The sequence below is a fragment of the Salvelinus sp. IW2-2015 genome, unplaced genomic scaffold, assembly GCF_002910315.2.
Source record: "Salvelinus sp. IW2-2015 unplaced genomic scaffold, ASM291031v2 Un_scaffold1038, whole genome shotgun sequence".
NCBI classification, from domain to species: domain Eukaryota; kingdom Metazoa; phylum Chordata; class Actinopteri; order Salmoniformes; family Salmonidae; genus Salvelinus; species Salvelinus sp. IW2-2015.
This window is the reverse complement of record NW_019942698.1, coordinates 136,207-143,186: the sequence shown is the minus strand read 5'-3', so window position 1 is coordinate 143,186 and position 6,980 is coordinate 136,207. Positions and strand designations below refer to the sequence as shown.

The 6,980-nt window shown below is 43.6% G+C and overlaps 1 protein-coding gene across 1 annotated transcript in view; it reads right to left on the bottom strand.

Moving 5' to 3' along the window:
* snx29 (sorting nexin 29) overlaps positions 1-6,980 on the bottom strand; it is a 117,129-nt gene that overhangs the window by 92,245 nt on the left and 17,904 nt on the right. The gene's annotated exons all lie outside the window — the stretch shown is intronic.

Here is a 6,980-nt window from a genome sequence, read left to right as displayed (position 1 = left end):
ATGTGTTATTTCATAGTTTTGATGTCTTCACTATTATTCTACAATCTAGAAAATAGTAAAAATAAAGAAAAACCCTTGAATGAGTAGGTGTTCTATAACTTTTGACCAGTAGTGTATGCGCACCACAGTTTGCCTGTCCCCTTCTCTCTCTCCCTTGTCCTGGCAGCATCGCATTAGTGGAAATCAAGACAGTTCTCAGGGCAGAGCTGGTTGTCGCGTTGCCGGGGACAATTTTATCTAACCCTTTCCTAACCTTAACCTAATACTCCTAACCTGCCACGTTAATTCTCCTAACCTGCTGTGTAAGTTCTCTTACCCGGCTACAAAAAGTTACTTCTGCTAGTCAAAACCAGCAGACCTGCCTTGAGAACAAATTTGGTTTCCACTAATGTGATACAGACTCGCGCTTGCTCTCATGCTCTTTCTCTTCACTAATAATGTGAGTGTGTGTTCAGTCTTAGGTCTGTTGCGTGTAGAATACCATAGGCTATTCATTGATGATAGGCCCTGGTTTACTGAAGTTGCGAGACATTGTAAGCCAAGAAATTGTGAGATAAGGAATTCCATTGCGAGATGCAGCTTTTGATTGCCGGCCTAGTGCATGGTTCTGACTGTCTGCCTGGTGTCCGACCCTGTGCCTCTCCCATCTCTCTGCATCCCTCGCTAGATCACCATGAAAGATGTTAACCGTTTGTGTTCTCATTAGTACGGCAACTAATCAGTCTCCTCCGTTCAAAAATTGTGAATCTTAGGAGCCGATTCCTTGCGAAATCGAATCGTGATATTCAGAAACGGGAGTTGACACCGGGAGTCGATGTGCAAGCAGTCGAGGAATCAATTATTTTGGAGTCGACTCTCCACCACTAAGTCATTGCCAACAGTTGGAAAGTCCTGTACGGCAATACTTTGAGAAGTTAAATGAGAAGGAAATGCAAACTTTGCGAGGTGGAACTGAGGTACAGCAATGGTAGTACAGGTGCAATGCATCTGAAAGGGACGCACCGTGAGACCCAAACCGTTGCTGGCAGCAGGGTGTCTCCTTGATTTCATTATCACCTCTCTCTGTATCCCTGGGAGATCACCGATTAACTTTGATTATGGTCACTGCCCAGCGCCTCCGACGTCTCTGTGACATCACTAAGCCCCGCCCATCTTGCGAGCTGCCGCAGCGGTGCTGCGCAGGCCCTCTGAAGTTGAGTTTAATCTGAGTAACGGCAGGTGGCTGACACATACAGCTGTTGGTGTGATTATAAAACACACACTCAGCGTGCACACTAGAGCTGGGACAATAAACCTAAAATTATCAACACCGACAACTTATTGTGGACATTTTTCTGATATCGTTCATTATGATAAATAACCTATAGGGCCCTAATAGAAAAATATGAAGTTTGAAATGAAACTTTTGCTAATATTTGTGATTGTTAACAATTGATAGCTACAACATTCAAAATAGTAGTAGTAGTTTAAAGGGTAATATTTAAAAAATTACTGTGGTGCACATTAAATGTTATAAACATATCGTTCCATTTATTGTTATTGTGATAATTCAGTAAATTTGTTGTGATTTCTGTCAATATCACCCAGCTCTAGGTCACACACAGTCACACACACAGACTGTGCACACAAACGCAGTTAGAATTAGTTCCCTCCCACAGTCACACACACAAACACACGCAGCTACTCCACCCAGTGACTTTGTGACAATGACAAAACAAGTTTAGTAAAGAAGAGCCTACGTGCCCACAACACATTTTCCCCATCCTTTCATCTGAACAGTGTTAGGCACTCCTCTCCTCTGCGTGCTGAATATCAAATGGTTATCAGGCTGGGCAGTCATGCAGTAAATGACTGGCTACCCTTTTAATACACTAGACTGGAGCCAGATTGTATCCCTTACTGACTGTGTGTGTGGTGTGTGTGTGTGTGTGTGTGTTTTGTTGGTGTGTGTGGTGTTGTTGTGTGTGTGTGTGTGTGTGGTGTGGTGTGTGTGTGTGTGTGTGTGTGTGTGTGTGTGTGTGGTGTATGCTCTAGTCTATATATGTGTGTTCATGCGTGCATAGGGGACCAGGTGTTGGAAGGATAGGCCTAGCTGATAAACACCACGGGGGACGTAGAAGAGAGGTGCATCTCGGAGGTCTCCTCCAGGTATTTCACCTGACGCCCTGCAGCAGCCTGAGGCTCTGTCCCCTCTTACTCTCCCCGCCACCCTCAAACCACCCCCTCATCTCCCACTTCACCCCGTCTACTCTCCCTTTTCATGCCCTATCATCTCCCCCTCATGAGATTGGCCAGGTGGGAGGCTACAGTACACAATAACACTGAACCATCTCTGGCATGCGGTCGTTCATTAAAATGTTCATTAACACTGTACAGCTCAGGTGATGAGACCTGCTGTCCCACCCGGTCCCCTTCAGCTGACCACCTTGGCCCACCTGTCTCTGTAACACCCCTCCACCCAGGTAAACACACACCGGCTGGTTAATAAAGAGCCTCTCACACACCAACACACACTTTCTGGTTTAATAAACAAGCCTCTCTATTCAAGCAAAATAAATAAATACGCACGCACACACACACACACACACAGTTCTGTTTCATTAAGAGGCTCCATGGTGGTGGCACAAACCCCAATCTCCCATACACGCACCGTCTGTTTAATAAACACTCATCCCATCTCAACCCCCAGGAACTGACATTAGTCAACACAAACACAATAAACACCATTACACACGTGTGGGCGCACACACACACACACACACACCAATGACCCTACGGCGTGGAAGGTCTGATAGATATGGCAGTGTGTGTGTGTGTAATGAATTAGTAACATTTCTCTGGCGGCCTGAGTCGCGTAGGTGAAAAATGCTACTGGTTGCTTCCTTCATTAAGTAGCTTGTCGGTCTGTCAAAGGAGCATGAGAAGTAACGTCACTTTGTGTGTTGATTCGTTTTTAACTGCCGCCGTAATCTGTTTTCTGAACTGAGATTAATCCCGCCTGTCGAGGGCTTCTTATAAATGGAGGTATTAAAGCGTATGAAGTGAGACGCTCCAGCACAGATTAATCTAGCAGGGGTCAGAGAGCGTCTAAATCTAATTTAGGAGAGGAAGAAATAATATGCGTTTGAGATTAATACCTTAAATGTAAACAGATACTGGAAGGAGAGAATCACAAAGATGAAATGAAGAAGGTTGAATCCTGACCTTGGGACAGAGAAAGTTGACCCTCATATCCTGCCTCTGTGGCCAGTGTTTCATTGGTTTATGCGTACTCGGATTTTGCTTACTTCATTGGATTTGATACTTGAAATATGGGGAACCACTGCTAAATTGATGCATATCTCAAGCCTACAGCGAGTTTAGCTAAACATTCTGTATAGAAAATGTTCATATGTATTGCATGCTCAGAAATGGAAGTACATTGTCCTCAGAAAGTATTCACACCCCTTGACTTTTTCCACATTCTGTTGTGTTACAAAGTGGGATTAAAATTGATTTAAATAAAAAAAAATTGGTCAACGATTTACACTAAATATTCTGTAATGTCAAAGTGGAAGAAAAATTATAACATTTGTTGTCATGGGCGTCGTCGTGGAAATGACCGGACCAAGGTGCAGCGTGGTGAGTGTACATTTTCCTTTATTTATGTAAATGTCGCCAACAAAACAAGAAACAAAGAAACAACCGTGAAGCTTACTAGGGCTATAGTGCCACTAACAAAGAAAACTACCCTCAAAATACAAAGGAAAAAAGGCTGCCTATGTATGATTCCCAATCAGAGACAACGACAGACAGCTGCCTCTGATTGGGAACCACACTCGGCCAAAAACAAAGAAATATAACACATAGAATGCCCACCCTAATCACACCCTGGCCTACCCAAAATAGAGACTAAAACCCTCTCTATGGCCAGGGCGTGACATTTGTAAAAATAAATAAACATCAGGAATAATAAAATAATCATATCTTGATTAGATAACTATGCAACCCCCTAAGTCAATATATGTTAGAACCTCATTTGSCAGCAATTACAGATTTGTGTCTTTCTGGATTAGTCTCTAAGAGCTTTCCACACCTGGATTGTGCAACATTTGCCCATTATTCTTTTCAAACCTCTTCTAGCTCTGTCAAATTGGTTGTTGATCATTGCTAAACAACTATTTTCAGGTCTTGCCATAGATTTTCAAGTAGATTTTCAAGCTACTCACTGTCTTCTTGGTAAGCAACTCCAGTGTAGATTTGGCAATGTGTTTTATGTTATTGTCCTGCTGAAAGGTAAATTCATCTCCCAGTGTCTGGTGGAAAGCAGACTGAACCAGGTTTTCCTTTAGGATTTTGCCTGTGCTTAGCTCCATTATATTTATTTGTTATCCTGAAAAACTCCCCAGATCACAAGCATACCCATAACATGATGCAGCCACCACTATGCTTGAAAATATTGAGAGTGGTACTCAGTAATGTGTTGTATCGGATTTGCCCCAAACATTACACGTTGTATTTTTTTTTTCTTAAGTGCCTTGTTGCAAACAGGATGCATGTTTTGGAATATTTGTATTCTGTACAGGGTGTCTTTTCACTCTGTCAACTAGGTTAGTATTGTGGAGTAACTACAATGTTGTTGATCCATCCTCAGTTTTCTCCCATCACAGCCATTAAACTTTGTAACTGTTTTAAAGTCACCATTGGCCTCATGGTGAAATCCCTGAGCGGTTTCCTTCCTCTCCGGCAACTGAGTTAGAAAGGACACCTGTATCCTTGTAGGTACTGGGTGTACTGATACACAATCCAAAGTGTTAATTAAGAACTTTACTATGCTCAAAGGGATATTTAATGCCTGCTTTTTTTCTACTAATAGGTGCCCTTCTTTGCAAGCCACTGGAAAACTCTCCCTGGTCTTTGTGGTTGAATTTGTGTTTGAAATTCACTGCTCGACAGAGACCTTACCAATAATTGTATGTGTGGGGCACAGTCATTAAAAAATTATGTTAAACACTATTAATGCACACAGAGTGAGCCAATGGAACTTATTATGTGACTTGTTAAGCACATTTTTACTCCTGTACTTATTTAGGCTTGACATAACAAAGGGGTTGAATACTTATTGACCCAAGATACCTCAGCKTTGTACCAAAACAATTCTAAAAACATTATTCCACTTTGACATTATGGCATATTGTGTGTAGGCCAGGGACAAAAACAACTACATTTAATTAATTTAAAATTCAGGCTGTAAAACAACAAAATGTGGGGGAAAAGTAAAGGGTGTGAATACTTTGTGAAGGCACTGTATATCCCAAGAGAATTCATAGCTTACTGTGAATTACTGTACAGCATGACTATGCCAGTGGCTCTAGGGTATTTTCTAAGAGCTTCCTAAAGACTGAGAGACATATTAGTTGACTATATACACCATACTAATCATCCCATACAATCTGTCTCATCCCATAACCACACATGATGATACACGCCACATGGGAACAATGTGGCATGCCTTCCCTTCACGCCGCTGTCAGTCAGTCAGTCACACAGCAATAACATACAGACACCGTGACACACACAATCTACGGCAACAGCTGGGGAGAATCCAAACAAACGTGGATAGACGAGACGTCAGGAGGAGGGAAGAGAAAACAGCGTCGAGTTTAACGAGAGGAAAGCTGTTTCAGATGGGTTGTCAGTAGCCTGTCTCTGCCTGAGCTGCGTTCAAAAGATGACATCTGGATTGAGCTGCATCATTAGAGGAGTTTCAAAAGGCTGCGCGATGATCAGGTGAACAGTGTTGACAGGACATGAAACAAAGCCTGTATTGTAGCGCTTGTGCATCAATTTCATTGTTTCCCCTCTCATCTCTTTCAGCTGTAACTCAACACCAAAGCCTGATGGAGTATGGCACATCATTAGCAATAGAGACAGAAGGGATGCAGGGGGGAAAGGGGATTCAGTATGCCTGTGTTCTACACTTCTACAGAGATGGAGAACGAGACCGAGAACGAGAGCAAGAGCGAGAGGTCCTCCCCTCTCAGAGGACCTGAGCCCTAGGACCATGCTTCAGGACTACCTGGCCTGATGACTCCTGGCTGTCCCCAGTCTGGTCGTGCTACTGCTCCAGTTTCAACTGTWCTGCCTGCGGCTATGGAACCCTGACCTGTTCACCGGACGTGCTACCTTGTCCCGGACCTGCTGTTTTCGACTCTCTCTCTCTACCGCATCAGCTGTCTCGATCTCTGAAAGCTCAGCTATGAAAAGCCAACAGACATTTACTACCGAGGTACTGACCTGTTGCACCCTCTACAATAACTGTGATTACTATTTGACCCTGCTGGTCATCTATGAACGTTTGAACATCTTAAAGAACAATCTGGCCTTAATGGCCATGTACTCTTATAATCTCCACCCGGCACAGCCAGAAGAGGACTGGCCACCCCTCAGAACCTGGTTCCTCTCTAGGTTACTTGCTAGGTTCCTACCTTTCTAGGGAGTTTTTCCTAGCCACCGTGCTTCTACACTGCATTGCTTGCTGGTTGGGGTTTTAGGCTGGGGTTTTCTGTATAGCACTTTGTGACATCTGCTGAAAATGTATTTGATTTGAGAGAGAGAGAGCGAGCGAGCGAGCGAGGGAGAGAGAGAGAAAGAAGAAAGCGAAAGAGAACAAGGGAAAAGCCAAATTGGGATATTTATATCAAGAGCGTCACTATGTACACTGTTGGGCCAGACTCCACTGGGGACCATGAAAGGCTGAGGAGGATTGTGGGTAATTCATCAGGCGGTGGCTGTGCGGAGGCCCTTGATTAGTGTCGAAAAGGAACCTCAGTCAGGATTCTACAGCCTGCCGGAAGCCCATTCATTATTACACATTGTCAGTGTCCCAGAGCATTGCTCCACGTGTCACTTTAGACATAAACATCCATGTTGGAGATTTGATGAGTCTGACTACTACATAATTGCTGAGACCTGARAGATGAGATGGTGTGTGTCTGGGA